This window comes from Hirundo rustica, chromosome 10 (genome assembly GCF_015227805.2).
Source record: "Hirundo rustica isolate bHirRus1 chromosome 10, bHirRus1.pri.v3, whole genome shotgun sequence".
Taxonomy (NCBI): domain Eukaryota; kingdom Metazoa; phylum Chordata; class Aves; order Passeriformes; family Hirundinidae; genus Hirundo; species Hirundo rustica.
Genome location: NC_053459.1, coordinates 7,396,661 through 7,415,138, shown reverse-complemented (window position 1 = coordinate 7,415,138; position 18,478 = coordinate 7,396,661). Strand labels below are relative to the sequence as shown.

At 39.8% G+C, this 18,478-nt stretch overlaps 1 long non-coding RNA gene across 1 annotated transcript in view; it reads right to left on the bottom strand.

Moving 5' to 3' along the window:
- LOC120757162 (uncharacterized) overlaps positions 1-12,235 on the bottom strand; it is a 117,302-nt gene extending 105,067 nt beyond the window's left edge. Inside the window, exon 1 of the long non-coding RNA XR_009208181.1 lies at positions 12,139-12,235. This is a non-coding gene — a long non-coding RNA (uncharacterized LOC120757162). The remainder of the gene's footprint in view (positions 1-12,138) is intronic.
- Between the last annotated feature and the right edge of the window lie 6,243 nt (positions 12,236-18,478).

The window sequence follows — 18,478 nt, the reverse complement described above, 5'->3', positions numbered from 1 at the left end:
AGTGTTGATACACTCCAAAGCCCTCATTTCCAAATATCATTTAAATTCCAAGTGCCAGTAGTGGCTGTGGGAAAATTCTTTAGTATTGGAAAGCAGTCATTTTTTCTGAAAAGTCACATGGACACATCCATATGATACATACTTGTGTGATGTGAATACATGCTATTGGACAGGTTTGAAGCAGTGTACATTGAAGTGTCACAGAATACAATACTCCCTAGCACTGACTGTGAATATCATATAACAGCTTTTCAAAATCTGTCTGGACAAAACTCTGGAGAATTAACTGCACAAAACAATCTTGCTTTGGCACACGTGTTCAAATGATCCTTCATAGTCCCTTTCCATCTGTAATTTCTAGGATTTTGCAACTGTTTAGGGATTCTAGATTCATAAATTCCTTGGCCAAATTGGCAACAGGCTGCAACAATTTCCCACCCTTAAATCAACTGCAGACCACAGACTCCTCTGGGAAAAGTACAAGGGAATTAGTGCACCTGAAAACTAAAGCTATAAGAGGATAAGGTGAAGAGTCCAGGTCTTCAGACACCTCCCATGTCCCTCCAGTGATGTCAGCACAGCCACGTGGGGTGTGACAGCACGGTTTGGGTTCAGCATGTCAGTCAGTGCTTCAGCACAAATGTTTAGACTTTCCAAGAGCAAAAGCATTTTACAAAGAAGGGAAGTGGTGTTTCTGTAATATAAACTCAGACACAGTTATTGTGCTGCACTGATACATTAATTGACCATTATTAATGAAATACTTATCTAACATCACTGAAGGATTTGATATGTTTTATGACAACTTTTATGACAATAAAAGCTGTGCTTTCAGAGGTACAAAGGAAATGAAGACATTCAACAGAAGTCATTACAGAATTATGATCATCCTTAAGGTTAACTCTTTGCTGTGTAGACTCATCTGCCAAAAGGGGCATTAGAGAAGAAAATTCAGCCCCTTTATGCAGAAGACTTTCCCCAGCCCTAATGCCCAAGAGGAGTAGTTTAGCTTGGTTACAGGAGATAGTTGCATTCCTTATTTGTCCCATTCTCTCTGCAAAACGATCTCCTCACAACAGATCCCACATTAACACACGCTGTACGCTGGGGACAAAGACAGCTTCTGCAGGATTCACAGTTGCAGCAGGCTCTCCCCCCATCCCCTGCTTGGGGCTTTGTACCTAACTCCACTCACATTAATATTACTTCAGGAGCAGAAACTTCCCCCCCAAGTATTTTACTCAATCTACTCAGGGCTTCATTACTTTAGGGCCTAGAGCATATCATTAATTTTATTGGAGCAAGCAAGCACCAACCACAACCTTCTTCAAGTAACTTCTCTTCACACTTATTTTCACAATAGCCTCTGGAACAAGGGTAAGCAAAGCCTGTACCAGGTTTTTGAGGGCCCTTGAACTAGGAAGAGGAAGAACTATCAGTTTCATTAATCACCAGCAGTAAGTTTGGTTTGTTTCAGCTTCAATACATTTCGCACGTTCCTTCTTCATCAGTCGAGATATATAATAAAAAATGTAAAACTATAGAGGCTGACAGATCAAATCAGCCCAAAACATAGTAGATGCCCACAGAACAGCATAGAAAAAGGGAAAACATGACTTGAAATATCCTCTAACACTCACAGAAATTTGTGCAGTCAAGACTCTCCAGTGTGGGGCACTTCCTTTGCATTTGGTTTTTTTGAGATAATTTCTTTCATGAATGATATGAGTTTCTTTTTTAAACCATATAAGTTTTTTTCATAAACACTTAATCTTTCAGTAGGGAAGGCCACAGTTTAACATCACATTAAGGGAATAACTCACACTGTTTGCTTTGAACTTCTCACTTCAGTTATATAAGTTCCTGTTAGTATCAGCTACTCAATTTAAGTCACAGCACAGGCACTGATCTATTCAGGCATACTGAAGTTATAGAAAACTGACTTCTGTTCCTCTGGTTAAGAAAAACCAAACCATGCATACAAACTGGGTGCCTACACAAAATCAAACAGGCAGGAGGCACTTGTGATATGGAAAGTCACTGTATGGAAATAAAATTAAATGATATCACACAGTTCAGTACATGTCCTTGGCACATGGGTGTACGCAGTAAAACACTGGAGTGTAAAGGATGCAGACAAGTTATTTCCTTTCCCTACTACATTTTGATGCCATAAAATAAAATTAAAGGTACTTTGCCATTGCTATAAATACCAAGTAGAGAAACAAACAATAAGATTAGCATAAGAATCATCTTTAGAACTAATGTATCACTTAAATACATCTGTAGTATTCTGTTTGTCAGACATTAAGAGGGAACAGTATTTGAATCAAACTTAAATCCATCAAAATGATAAAACTCTCTCAAGAGCACCCACAGTTTGTTGCTTAGAATGGTGACATGAAGGTGTCCTACAGATTTGTCCATCAGATCTTAGTGTTTTTCCTGGAACTTAAATAAAGCCTGAGACAGTGAAAAAAAATTAGAACACGACCAGAAAAATGTGTAAATGCAGGATCTCTTAGCTAGCCCACCACGCAATGCAGCCCACCTCATAAATTATAGCCTAATAATACTTTTGTACATGACGATATGGGTTATTGGTCATGGGGTATTAACACAATGATGCCTGCAAATGGGAATTTTACGATCTCTTAAAATGCACTTGTCACTTCACTTGGTCCAATTCATTGTTCCTTGCTGTTATGGATAATTATGGGTGCTGATTTATATTAGGCAAAATTACAACTGATGTGAGCAGGGATTTTGATCAAAATGAGTCTGTTCTGTATTACTTCATATAAGTTGATGCTAGAGTTATTTAAAAGGAAAAATCAGCCCAAACAACCAAACCCCAAAACTAAACACCTGTTCCCATTCCTGGTACCAAAGAATTCACATCAGCAGCAATGTTTTTAGTCACTGTCAATGAGTTTTGGGTTGAGCCTTTATACATGCACCTGCTACTGAGCAATGCTAACAGACACAAGTAAAGGAGCCAATCTTTTATTCAAGGATATTCTCCTGAAATCTGAGTTCCCTACTTACTTAAGACATCTACTGGTATGAAGGCCTTTACACAAATACTGTGAGATTGCAGTAGCCTGCACCAGCTTGAGTTTGAGCTTAGGTGTTCTAATACTGCCTATTCAGTGTGGAAAACTCTGCTTGGTCCTAATCTGCTGTTAGATTTGTCTTCAGAGCTGAGAGCACGTGTCCCCCACCATCCCACCCCCTTTGTGACCCAAGCATCATTAGTTGGAGGTAACACATGTACTGCACGTGGCTCAAGCTGCTAGCCAGCAGGAGGATGAATGAATGTATTTACTTACATCTCCTCAAAAGTTATCTTCTAGAATCTGGTTTTTATGTGGCTTGGTAGTCTTCCAAGTGCAAAGGATTAAATCACCAGGAAGTGCTATCTTCCCATTTTCAATTCCCTTTTAAAATCTGGGGTTTTGTGATGCCTTCAGATATCAGTAGTGATGCTTGGCAACATTACATATTGCTGTTTAATTGCCTTAAAAACTATTTCCCTGGTAGCATCATTAATAATACCAAGACTAAATTGGATTAAGCACTACACTGCTATAAAGTTAATTCACTGTGATACTAATGAAATGTCATGTGAGGCTTCCTGTAAATCCAGCTAAACAGTCACTGCCAAGGGTCATTAAATCAATAGCACATTCAGCTATTCTGCTTAGAAAGTATTGTTTTAATTGCTAGCAGGTGATTTTCATTAATGCAAGCATCTTACACTTTACTGATTTTTAGGACTGATGGCAACAGAGCCTTTTGTAGTTCAATAATGACAATACTTTTCCATTTCTAAGAAAGGAATGAAGCTCAGCTTGAGAAACTGTTTGGAATAACAGAATTTCAATCAGAATATTCCACTGCATATTTATAAAGCGCCCAAGTAAAAGACCTGCTCTGATGCTCAAGCAGGTCAGCAGGTTTTGGCATGAACATCATCTGTAGCAATGTGAAAAAGTTCCACAGGAGAATTCCCATTGGACAGCCAAGTTTGAAAACTCTCACCCTTCCCCTCTCTGCATCAGCCTACTCAGGTAGAAAACAGCAATAACACTTTCCTGCTTTTTGTGAAATATTTCTAATTCACTGGGGGAAGGAATGCACTGGAAGTGCTGGACTCAAACAGTGCTAAAAATGTTTGCTAAGTGGTTAAAAGTATGCCATGATCTTGACCTGCATATCACATTGATTTAAGTTTATTTTTTATATTCTGAGAGGGGGGTGCCTTTAAATTTAGTTTTGCCCCTGATTCCCATTGGGTTTTTGTAGCTTTCTCTCTTATTTTCTCAAAATTATAAGCATGTGAAAAACAGCCTTTCCAGAGTATCCTTTGGCTCTGAGCTTTGTTCATAGCAACAATTCAGAATCCAAAGATCTTGGCTCCAATCTTAAACAGCTTCTCAGATTGCAAACACTTGGGGCAGGGGTGAGAAGGAAAACTGCTTACTTAAACAGAGAGAAAAGGTTAAACAGGAATGCCCAGAGGAACTGAAGACACACTCAACCACACACCAGCTGTTACACTTTTCAGCTATATAAGGTAAGAGATGATACAGGCCAATTTACTGTGCAGAAGATAAGTGGGGAAAGGTAGGTTTAAAGACATAGGTGAAGTGGTTTCACCCAGCTCAGAGGTTGCTAAGCCTTACACAACTCTCACTACTAAAGTTACCTCTCAGCAGCCACTAATTACCTTAATAGCAGGCACAGGATGGTGCAGTTGAAGGGCTTCTTGGCAGAGTAACCTAGCATCTGTCCTGAGAAGATTGTGCATACCTATAATTTAGCATCGGTTGCTCCAGAAGCTCGTGAAACTCTTGTAGTCTTCAGTTCCAGCAGCCTCTTTTGAATGTCCAGGAATGGAACATTTCCCGGAATCTCAGCATTGCTTACTCCTGTGCTAGTTAGAACTGCTGGAGCAAGCTCTCTCTCTGCAAAATGCTCTGGGCAGAGCAGGACAGCTCTTGGAACATACCCATGCTCTTCTCTTCAGCATCCACATGAACTTGGGCAGGTCTGAGGTTTACAGAGCCCTCTTTCCTACCAGCCATAACAAAAACAGCCAAAGTTTGGTGTGGTACAAGGAAAATTGTTGCCCATTTACTGCACACAAAAATCTGACTTCTGATCTGTGTTCAGCCACATATACCTTCAGATCTAAGGGAAACAATCAATAATGGAGCGTAGAATTTAAGAACGTACTCATCACCACTTACTTATGTGTTCTATAATTTTTGGTTCTGCATTAGATAAAAGGATGTGATTCAGCCTGAGTATCTCATGAGGATTGGTGGAAGAAAGCAGGGTTTCACCCCATTTCAGTGATACTACACAATCCACATTTCTAAAGGGGAAGCCAACAGGGCAGAAGTCTTACTACCACTAAACTTCAGTTGTAAATGCTCCTTTCTTCTTAACAGCTCTTCTGTATAATAATTTTCATCCAACTCAAGATTAGAAATTTTCATCCAACTCAAGAATAGAACCTCATTTCAAAGAAACTCGATTGAGGGTCACTTTCAGTAATGACATCACTTTAAATCTTGCTAATCTGACACATAAAATCATTGCTAAAAATCTCCCTTTTGTCTCCAAGATACTCTTCAGCAGTATGTACTCTACTTGGCAACATTCCTTCTCTTCTCTATGACCCTGCCTGCCCAAAGTACAGGTAATGCAAACAAGCTGTAAATCAGACAGATCTCAATCCACCTCTCTCTGGTTTGCAGCCAGATTTCCCGGTGCGGGTCAGAGTCATTGGGCAATTCTTAGGAGCAGGTAAAACATCCCTGAACCACCTGTGGAGGATTTACAATTAAGAACCAATATCTTCACCAGTGAAAATCTAACTCTTCTGTTAAACAACAGGACACAGACCTTGCTTCCTAGCCTCGCATCCACTTGTCAGCTTTCAGGGGTATTGTAATTTTACACATAATACTTGATTTTTAATATTTTTAAGCATTCTTCTACAAAAATGCAGATTAACTCAGAACACCATAGTCTAAAATCCTCTCATACTTTTTTTTTTTAATAATAGAAGTCCTTCTGTTTAAAAGTCTGCCCTCTGATTTTTTTTAATCAACTGATGAAGGTCACAGGCTTCCCACAGCTGAAGTCCAGTTTGTGTCAAGTACAGCAAAAGTGTCTCAGGGACTGCTGTGGCTGTTGTTACAATTACTGCAAGCTCTCTGCTGGTGTGTGGATGTTTAGCTTGTCTCCTGAGCAGTCAGCAATGCCTCCTGTTATAAAGAGGGCAAACTGAATAACAAGGAAGTCAAGGACACTGAAAAGGAGACTGAAAGCAAGTTGCTTAGCACTGATTTTGACACCAATACTCCTGGAAGCAGAGGGTGGCCATAGTGCAAATGTAACATCTTTGCCTTAGCTTTCACTTCATGAAGCTGTTAGGTTTAGCTCTTGCTTATAACAGACTATGCAGAAGCTGATTCTCTTTATTGATCTGTATACAGATATATATGCTCACACTAGGAAAGCTAATTCCTAAGATTCTAAGCATTAAATTTCAGCACAGTGCTTCAACCTCAAAGTCCAGATGAGCTGAGTTTTCTTTTGATAAAACCTATATAATGGCAGTGATGCTCCTATTCTCTCATTCTTTTCACAATGTATGTTTAGATCAGAATTAGAAAGCAGTTAGAGCACACAGAATAAACACATCTATTTGTGTCCTGTGTTATCTCTTCTTCATTTCTTTCTAGTAGTTATTTTATCATGAATGGCTTATCAAATGTCAACTCCATGTCTCTCCAGAAAATTAAAGGCTGTATATCATATAATAAACTACTCCACTGTCAGTTGGCATCATAAACTACAAGGAACCAGTTGTTCAGGGTGTCATCCAGCCTCTGACCAGAGGCAAGATGAAAGCTGAACTCTGACCTGGAGGAGTGATTGAGAATATACTGTTTGTCACTGTCTAAAGAAAACGTGAACTGCCGCCACTGGAATCCAGACTTTCTAAATTTAGTTCTATGCCGAAGTCCTGAGATTAGTGAAACCTTTCAAAGAGGACATGATAGTGCTTTGTGTTTTACCCAAGGACAAAGCTTAATCATGTTCCTCCCTCGGGCATCTTACAGCACATTTCTAAAATAATAAAGTTCCGGCTGTGTAAATTTGGACAAGAGAGAGTCATTCAGATTTTTTTTCCTCATAAAAATGGGATCAGCAACCTAAGTGTGTCAGTTCAGGAATTCAGCCTGCTAAAACACAGCATCACAATATCTGGCAGTTTACCTTCAGATAATTATGGTGCTCTCTGTGTGTGTTTTTAAAGACTGACCTTCCATGCATACATTTTGCACATTTCTTATGACGCAGGAGGAGCTGAAGTTATGAAAACATTCAAGTCAGAACTGAAAGCTTGGTGGTGCTGCTGCAAATGACTGGCAATACTTGTCTGCGCTGGGCTTTGACAATTTCCAAATGCTCTACCAAGAGGATGAAAATGCAGATCTCCTCTCAAACACAAATTCTTGTCAGATTCTCTTCCCTGATCTTCTTCGTGTTCCCCTCCATGCTAGGAATTAGGCAGTGTGGGACTCTCCACCCCAAATTTCACTACCTTTGCAGAGGGGAGCCTGCAATGATTCTACACCAAACTTGTTCTCTTAGCACCTGGCTCTGATCTGGTTTTTGCACCTCCGTCTCTGAAACTTTTCGCTCGGGATCCACTGCTGTAAAATGCAGAGCTCAAGTCAGAGATGGAAGCTTAATGTAGTTGTTGCATTTCCCCCCACACAGACACGGTCTAAGTCAATGGTGGCACAGAAAAATTAAGAATTGAGGACCGTGATATTTACTCATCTGCCCCACCCCATATGGGGCTTCAGCCCTCGCCACTGAATGTAAAGGGAAGCCTGAACTCTCTTCAAAAATCCTTTGAACACACAGCTTTAGAGAGCATCTTCTCTGTGAGGCAGTCTGTGTGAAGCTTCCCAAAGTTGACAATAGAAACTTCATTGACTTTTTTCTTTCCCAATTGAGCCCAGTGCTTTCAGTTCAACACAGAAACTGGGAAACATGTATATAAAAAATCTAAACCACGTAAATTTTAAGGCACTAAGCCCGTTATAACTGAGTATTAGTGCTTTCTTCCCCATCTCTCTTACTGCCTGCCAGTTTGAGAGCATACTGCTGACAGTGTAATGTCAGCATGGGCAGCACCGACCCACAGCAGAGTCACAGCAAGAAACCCTACAAAACACACACCTTTCTGCACATTTTGCCACGAGGACTAACACTGTGTGGCCCCAGGTGACTGCAGGAGTCAGTCAATACGTGTGAACTTGGAGTAGAGTCTCCAAATATCTGATGCTATGAACCAAACAAATCGCCCAAGGGCAGAGACAAAGTCACGTCACTCTGAAATGAGTCCTGACTAAATTCTTTGAGCTGCCCACCCAATCATGCTTCATTTCACATCCTTCTCAGGAGTCATTATATATTTTTTCAAGTGCAGCATATAACTTGCTGCATTCAGTGCCTAAATTTTATTCTCACACCTTACTTTTCAAGCCTGTAAACCAAGTTTTATAAGCACTCCCCTCTCCCACAAAAGGAACCAAAACAAAGGATATCTTCTTCCCCACAAGACATTAAGTACTTATATACCTTACTAATTTAAAACAGATTTTTTTTTAATTGCAGCAATAAAAGATGATCTTGACAGATTTAAGTTTGTGTTTGGAACTCCAAAATTAGTTTGGTGAACCCTTAAAAGCTATTTCTGATAAAAAAAGCCATTGCAGTGATACTACACTGTATGTAGGAAACTACTTGGTTGCCTAGCAATTCCCAGCTGCTTCACCATTAAGGTTTTAAATGTCGTTTCTCTCTGTTTGACAAGCTCAGCAAAATCCACAAGCAACAAAACTGAGTTGGTTCAAAGTGACTTACACTATGAAATGTTTCTACTTTCCCACATATCTGCAGAATTACAATATTTTTCTTTCTCTTCTTGCAGTTTTAATTACAACATTAAACTGTTCTATAAAAAACAAATGACAACAAATAAACAAAAAAAAAATCAGATTATGTGCTTCACAGCTCATTGTAATGCAATTGCACCTAGGTGTCAGGAGCTGATATTCCCTCTGATAATAGTTTAATCATAACAGGGAAAGAATGTGTGTATATTTACTTTGCTGACTTGGAGGCTAGTGACTGAATCAGAGCTGCAGTATTGACCAGGCACTATTTGCTAATTCCAGGCTTCAGCACCAAGACCAGAACCCTGCATGCCACAGAGCTGACTGCTCTATAAGGCAACAGAACCTAAATAACTGGGGTACTGAACATCACAGATCACAGCAAGCTCACTAGACCAATACCTTCCCATCTCCCTGTTTTCACCCTGATGTTCTAATCCTCATACCAGCACCGTCCTATTATTTCAAGACAGCTTGTATCCAGTGCAAATTCCACATCCACCACTCTGCACTTCTCCTGTGTGGCTTAAAAGGGCAGCAGATGTCCCATAAAGCCACAAAGGAAAAGAAAATATATTAAGATAGTCAGGGTTTGGAATCCAAGTTGCTGCTTCCCATCAACAAAGTAACATTACTTGCAGTCAATTTTAGTGTTGTCCTTTTCACACTCTCTGTGGGTTGAGTAACAACATTGTACCAGCACAGAATGTGCAGATTGATAAATAAAGGAATGAGAAGAATTTCATCTTACGATGAAAGGTGCTCAGAGCTAACTGTCCAAAACTGATGGATGACTTCCTGATGAAAGATACAGCCCCCTGGTTCAAGCAGTATGTTCATTTAAAAATGTGCACTAAATTTTCATAAAAAAGCATTAATGAGAGCTACATGATCAAGGAAACAAGGTTAGAGCAGAGCAAACGTTTGCAGTGATCAATTTATCCGGCATTGTTAGCCACTTCTGTACAAGCAGTCTCCCTTTTTAAAGTCAGACTGACCCACTTAAAACAGCATTTTAATTTTCCAAGTTCTCATGCAATAGGTTGCTACATTACCACATGCAAATTATCTAACCAGCACTGCTGTCTTGTACATGACATGGAACTGGTTAGATAATTTGCTCTCTGGATCTGTATGACATCACCATTCCCACAGACAAGAAATAAAATGGGACCAAAGAAACTTCATCCAAGGAAAGATGTGATCCTCATGCAAGTACATATTCACAAAAGCATCTCTGAAGAAAGCACGTGCTTGTGCATCAAAAACCTGGATGCACCTTACAGTGGGGCAACCATCTTCCTCTTGCACACCCTTGTCAGAGGAAAACACTGCTCTGCAGCCAAACACCACAGATGCTCTAGAGCTGCAGCAACAGTGACTGAAAGACCACGTGTGAGCAGCACCCAAACCAAATCCATGATATTTACAAGCAAGCTCCAAGTTTTGGGGTACAGTATTCAAGAAGGGAATATTGCTCTGAAACCAGCCCTTACCATGCCAGACAGGCAGCAAGACAGAGGAGTTTTGAAGCAGAGACCTCAAATGACTCAATCTCCTGAAATCCCTTAAATTGCCCAATTGAAATATTTCCATCACCTTCAAATTCCCATTTGCTTCTAAAAAGTTAACTCATCCAAGCAAATGGAGACCAAGGCTATACTGGCATCATGGATTCAATTGGAAAATAAGTATTTTTAATTAAGAGGAAATTGTTTTCAGGCAAAATGAAGGGGGAATGACAAAAGGAGAAGAATGAAGAAAGATGCCCTAATAGCTCTCCTGTATTGAGAACATATATCCTCACCAAAGGATTTCCTGCTCTTCAAGAAAGAGCTCTTTTGATTCATTTAATTAGTAACAAAGCATGAACACGACCACAATATTTTTTACTCCTATATGTCCCTGCCATAATTACAAACCCACCAGGTTTACTGACCTTTGCAAAAAAGATATCAAAAGGATGGGAAAAAAGCCTTCATATTTTATTGCTTTCACTCTAGCACATTATAGTAAATTACATCCAGGAACTATTTGCAAAACCTTCACAGCAGAAGCCAAGAATATCTTTTGATGCCTGAAATTATCTTTATACCCATGAAATAATTTCTATTTCGGATGCTGCCACAAATTCCAACAATTGTGGTGTTTGTCCTAGGCATCATACCACATCACTTACAGGTCTTCTCTTAAGCTCCTGACACTTCTGTGCTAACCCTAAAAAACCTAACATTTGTACTAGTACAATACAAGTAGTACAGCTACTACTACAGTAATAGCTGTACTATTTACAACTTTTAAAGAAAGTATTGACTTTGAGTAATCAGGACAGCAAACAAAAGTCTGTTTTCATCCATAGAGAAAATAAGAAAGTCCAATAAAAAGCATTTGGGTTCCCCAATAGTTGTTCAGTATGCAAGGTACCAAACTGCATCCACTTATCTTGTAACTCATTAGTTTTTGTGGGCTACTACCCTTTGTAAAGGCTCATGGCTGCTCTACAAAGCATATTAGAGCCCCGAGGGTGTGAGCTACTCCTGACCTTTCACAGCTGACATGAGAGAGCAGAGTTGTCTCTCTTCTCTTAGTCACCCACAAACTCTCCTAACAGAAGCTTACATATATTACACCTCTTTTCTCAGCCTGAAAACATTCCTAAAAAGTCATTTTCTTACTCTAGTAAGTAAGCACGCCATATTTTGCTAGCAAGACCTGATCACCAAAATTGTATAGAGACACAGCTCTACTGTAGCAGTGAATGAGGCCTCCCATACTTCCATATCCTTTACTACAACCTTTTATGCTGTATACCAGACTTGAACCATTTCTGTATCTTATGTCAACAGAACACACACACTATCCATAAATGCTCTGTCCTAGACTTTAGCCTACTGAGAACAGCTAAATAACATTCAACAGTATTAAAAAAAGAAACAGTTGAAATCTCTTTTGTTTCTGGTTTGAGTCATACCAGACTGTGCTCTAGAGCAGCGGGTCACAGGGAGAGGTTCACTCGTATTCAAAAGCCACCAAGGAAAACCCTTTTTCTCTGGCTTTTATAAACATACAACAGGAAAGAGATATCAATGTTGGGAACCTGCTTACCAGCAAGCGAGAAACAGATTAATTCTACTATTTCCTTTACCTTTACTCCAGAGGTATCACAGCAGTTCCAACATAGCTCTTAAAATTCCCCATCTTAGTGTTCCCCTAATATCATGTGGCCAGCAGGAGGAAGGTGGCAGTGAAGGGTGGGGTGGTCGAGAGTCATCCTCATTAAATCAAAAGCCAGCAGTTGGAGAAAATAAGGCACCAAACATCACTAATTAGCAATAATAGCAAGCACCTGGTTTCCCCTTGGTGTTTCTTTAGCCACAACCACCTCCTGCGGGGAGAATTGAGAGCAACCAGCTGAGGGGCTGGGATGGAGGATTTAACAGTAAGGCCAGTAAAGCAAATGCTATAAGTCTTATCGTCCTCTTCCTTCACATATGTAGAAGGTAACAAAACTATTTATTTATTGATAAATCAGACACAGATGTGGGAAGATCCCCTGGCAGCCAGAAACCCACTGCTTGCTTTTGCTGAGATTCCAGGGACACCTCACAGCCCCCTTAAGATCTAAGTTTGTTGCAGCTGGTTCCTTAAGGCCAAGTCCTCAGCATGCATAAATCATTCCAAGCTCCAGTGAATTCCTTGTAAAACCACCATGAACAGAGAAACCAGCCTCTTTTACCTCTCCTTGCAATCCCAAGTGTTTGTTTCCTTTTCATCCAGCAGTTGTGCTCCTGAATGCTAATGAGATGAGAGGTGATTCATTCCCAATCAACCATCTCCAGAATAATTAGCATGAGCATCTAACCTTCACTCCCCCTGCTTTTCCAGGTACTACACATCCTCTGCTATCCACATACACTGGGATACTGTGTGGAGTATTTCAGCTGTATCCCAGCTGTAATTATTTCCTCAAGTATTCAAGGCATTTTGAAGAATCACGACCACCCCTCAGTGTTCTGATGGAAATGAAGTTGTTATTTTTCTATGTAATTATTTCATCATATTTATTACTTATACCGTCTCTAAGAACAAAAGCTACACAGCAAAAGCAAAGCTTCATTTCACCAGGTGCTCTCCTGACAGTTTGAGGAAAGCTATTTAGGAAAAAATAAGACAAAAAAAAAAAACAAAAAACCCTTTTCTTTTAACATCACTGCTCTGACAACCACAAAGGCTGCCTGACATTCTTGATAGCTCTATTTATGATGTTACATTATCCTGCAACTGTGAGGAATGCTGTTTCTACTAACCAGGCTTAGGTCTAAATAGAGCTGTGAGACAAACTCTCTCTTTCCAGCCATGTGACCTCCTGGAGCGTGAACAAAAAGGGCATCAGGATCTACCGAATGTATGCAAAATGGAAAGAGTTAGTGTCCAGCTTGGTCCCCCACCTGGGGCCCAGGGTGTCTCAGGGAGCCTCAGACTGAGAAGTTTTCCTGGTGGGGAAGCAGCAAATCTGTCACCCAGCTGTGAACAACTGCAACACACACCACGTGAAGAAAGCCATTTCAGCAGCTTGGATCCTTTCTTTTATATTACTTCAAGTAGAGGAGGTCTTGGACATCCATGATGGATTGTGGCCTCTGGAACTTTAAGACAGAAAAAGGTAGTAGATTCCAGAACAAGAGAATCAGAGCCTGTAAAACCCCAGGTGGCCAGCTATCTGCAGTTACCAGTTTTGCTCTCTCTTTTAGGCTTTCCCCCCGACACCCCTATCAAATCACAAAATCATGCACAGAAACTTTAGAAGGAGGTTCAGATTTTCTTGGTGCCCACATTCAGACATGTTTCTTAACTTCTCAAAAAATACAGATACAGCTGGATGGAGTTCCATCCTACAAACAGTACAATAATATTTGGTGTTTATAAAGGACTTGTCATAAATAAAATATTTACAAACAACCTCACAACCATTATCACCATTTTTCAAATGGAACAAATGAGCTAAGGGACTTCCTCATAGCTGGGGGAGCTGGAACCAGATATTCCATGTTCCTGTTTATTCATGTTGCCAAGTGAATCCCAACAGAGATAACTTTTTGTTAGTCTCTAGGGTCTCTAAGAAGGGTCTCTTCTTAGTCTCTAAGAAGTTCTGTTAAGAAATAAGCTGGATAAATAGAGCAAGTGAAAAAGACTACAATTTTAAATTCTCTAAGGACTGTGAACTGGTTTTTTTGGTCACATTCTGTAACAGGTTTTAGTCAGTTTGCTAGGGATTTTAGTCTAACTTCTTAATAGAAAATATTTAGAATAATACTGGTGTGATTGTGCTCTCTCTTCCCTCAAATACTCTTTGAGTTGGCTAGTTAATTTAAATCAAATAAAGAAAAGTTGTGGAAGTTTCAAAGGTAACTATATTCCCACAGAAGACTGGTCCCAGATAGGGCAAAGCTGGAGTGAGATTAGTCCCGTCACTCAAATACCCTGACAGATATGGCAGCAGACAGAACTTACAGGAGAAAGATGACAAAAACATTTTTAAATCTATTTTTGATCTTCATTTGTTACTTTTTCCTCCACTTCCTCTTGTCACTGTATGCATGAGTTTACATTTCAGAGTACTGGACAATTTGAACACTAAGAGCCTTTCTAAAAGGGCATCAGGTTCTAAGTTCAGAGCTATGTTTCCAAGCTCATTGAAACCCATGTAGATGTGTAGCTGTAAAAATAGCAGCTTTTAACAGCTATTAACTGAGTTTCTGGATGATTATTATTATTACTAAACAGGTTGTTCATCAAATTAAAATGATTAATTGATCAGATCAGAAATTTCCAAATAAATGAACTTTTAAAAGTTTTACTGTTTGGTAGTTACAAGACAACTTAGTGCCCAAATTTTCATAATTCTTTATTCCATTACATTCAGAACTTCAGTGACTAAGCCTCCAATGTCTTATAACCACTTGGTCTTAATTTGACCAAGAATTTCCGGAATTATCCCAGAAACCCAACCATGTCCTGGGCTGTATCACAAGCAGTGTGACCAGCAGGGCAAGGGAGGGGATTCTCCCCCTCTGCTCTTCCCTTGTGAGACCCCACCTGCAGTGCTGCATCCCAGCATATGAAGGACTAGTGACCTGTTGGAGCAGATCCAGAGGAGGCCACGGAGAGAGCTGGGGCACCCCTGCAATGGAGACAGGCTGAGAGAGATGGCATTGCTCAGCCTGGAGAAGAGGAGGCTCCAGGGAGGCCTTAGAGCAGCCTCCAGTACCCAAAGGGATCTACAGGAGAGAAGGAAAGGACTTCTGACAAGGGCATGTAGTGACAGGACACGAGGGAATGGATCCACACTGACACAGCATAGGTTTAGATCAAACATAAGGAAGAACTCCTTCCCTGTGAGCGTGGTGAGGCCCTGGCACAGGATGCCCAGAGAAGCTGCCCCAACCCTGGAAGTGTTCAAGGCCAGGTTGGATGGGACTTTGAGCAATCTGGTCTAGTGGAAGATGACGTTGCACATGAAAAGGGGGTTGGAACAAAATGATCTTTAAGGTCCCTTCCAACCCAAACCATTTTACAATTCTGTGATTTCTGTGGAAATCTTGTGAAGCAGTAAACGTTTCAGTTTCAAAAGCCAAAGACAGTCTAATGCTATCATCTGAGGCTGAGGATGTGTGCTCTGGTATATTTTACAATACTGATACAGGTAAGCTCTTTGCTGTTTAGACAGTTGAGATCTCTCAGCAGTTCTGACAGCAAGGTGAAAAGTGGAATACAGATGCAATGGTATGTTCACACGCCGAGAGGTAAAAATATGGTTTGTAGAAAGCACATTTTGCTGGTTCTTTCTTGTGGAGTCACAGACATTCTCTTTGTCTGGTGACTACTATTCCAGAGGAAGTGCCAGAAAATGAGTTGTTCAGTGACATCTCAGCTATGCCAGACAAATAGCTTGAAAATTCACTCCAGCAATTGATCGTCTATTGACAAGGGAATGAACTGTACTACATAATGGGGTAGATTCTGCTCACTCTTACTTTGGATTAACACCAGTGTTACTGAGATAAAAATATAACCCCAAAGGCCATTTCCCTCTTTCTCATGATCCATTTTCTTGCCACAGAGCCATAAGGTTAGTAATACAGTGACATATCTGAAAGAGGAGCTCCTAGAGACAATGAAGAAAGTTCTTATTCAAACACATGGGTCTTTACTAAAAACAGACGAGGAGAAATTACTGTCAAGCTATTTGCTTTATAATGTGCTCCATTGTCTCTCAGAAATAAAGACTCCACTTTTCCACGCTTCCATGTGCAATTTAACCATTATCATATTGTACTTGTTGTAATGTCAATTTAAGAATCTAAATTTCTTATTTTTCATTTTTTTTAATCACAGAGAAACAAAATTTCTGTCTCTTGTTCAGTTTCTCTTTCCCTTTTATTTCCATTTGTTCAATTTCACCATCACTCCAGTTTTTTGTCTCAGTCCCTAGAAATTGCCTGTTCCTGAAGATTGTCTTGTCCTGCCATCTAGCGAGCCCTGTGCAGGATAACACACTCCTCACTGAGCCTAGAGACAGCTGAAGAGCAGAAAAACAGGGTGGGAGGCTTGAAAACCTTTTTCTCCCATATACATTTGTTCCTTCTCAAATCTATAGATAAAAGGCTGCATCATGTTTTAGATTGATGTATATTTTCCCTAAACAGCTGAACCTATTATTGTAATTTACTGTTTGATTTTGAAGGTTTACCAGGTTCCATCTCATGATAGGCAGTAATTTAAGCATTACCCACCAATGTATTACAGGAGTTGTTTTGATGCAGGCACAAGTGTCGCTTTTCAATAGAAATGTTCCTGGGATGGGGACCTAGGGAGAAAGGTTCTGTTATGCCAAGGTAATGAAACTGTCAGGATGATGTTTTGGTAGGTACCAGGCTACATCGATATAAATAAGAAAAACTTTTGCTGTTTGAAGATAAAAAATATTTCCTGCAACCAGCTGAACTTCCCTTTGGTTAATAAAGCAAATTTTAGTCTCATTTGGACTGGGGGTCCACTGCCACTTGTTTTACTGTGTTAGGTGACTGTGCTATACACACAACCCACTAATAAGTATTTCTGAAAACGCTTACTGTCAGATCCAGAGCCCATTGCAGTCAATGAAAAGACTTTCAGTGGCTTCGAACTGGCTTTAGTCCAAGTCCTTATTCACTAAAGAATTCTTAACTGAAAATTAAAAGATGCAAGTTAAAAAAAAAAAAACACAATCAGGCCTGAAAAGGGGAAAGCATTTTTCAATCAAAGTGTTACTCAGGTATGTGTTAGGATTAGATTGTAATTAAAGCCGTATGAATAAAATCATCACTCAGAGGAAGCAGGGTCAGCACACAGCTTAAAACAAATACTAACAGGGTGAAATACCCAGGTAGTACTACTATTGCAGAAACCTCCTTTAAACAACACAAAGTATCTAAGAAAACACCAGAGGGGGAAGGGGGGAAAAAAAAAAAAAAAAGAAAAAAAGGAAAAAAAAAGAAAAAAAAAAAAGCCACCACTATACCAGAAGGCTCTCATGTTTTCTACCCTAGAACTGAATTAACTTGCATAGAATGCACATGGTCTTGGTCTTGGTCAAGATTTGGAATTTCATTCTTCTGTTTGTGTGGGACTTTCAGAAACACACCAGGCAATGTTTGAATGCACACACACACCCACCCAGGAAAAAAAAAATCAGCAAACTCATCACTTCAATCTTTCATTATTTCAATATTTCATTATTTGTTTGTATGTTAGGCGGAAAACAAACAATACTCTCAAATAAAAGGATTTGGTCATTTCAGGGTTGCATTGCCAAATTAGTGCTACGCCTTTGGGGTTTGCCATAAAAAAATGTGTCCACTTGAAAGTATTTTCTGCCTTGAAACAGATTTTGTAAGCAAAATCAGATTTTCACTTGCTGGAAGTAGCAGAAAGGTTTTTATCTACATGGATATATACTTTCCCAAGTTCTAAGAGACATGAAGTAAAATGTATACTTGAAATGTACTACTAAGCTACTTCCATAAATGTAATATCCTTAAACTGACTGCCACAGTTCAGTGCAGTGCAAAAACATAAATCAGAATAAACATCCATTTCCACGGCAGAAAAGTGTCCTACATTACACCTATTGTAAGCCATTCAGAAAAGCAAGTTTAATCTCAAATCACCTTCCATGTAATCGTGCTCTTTGTAATAATGCAGCATACAACCAGGAGTAAAAATTACTTTATGGAAATGACAGCTACAGCCAGTAAGAAATGGGGCTCTTTTCTTTCTCCAGTTTGACTTTATGAATTCCAACATCATGTTCCCTCATAATGATATCCAAGACAGCCCCCCCCCCCCCTTGAAAATTCTTCTGCATCAAGGAGTTGAAAGCACAAATGATGTTCTAAAAACCTGAGCTTCCTATGATCATATTCTAGATACAGTTGTCTGTCTCT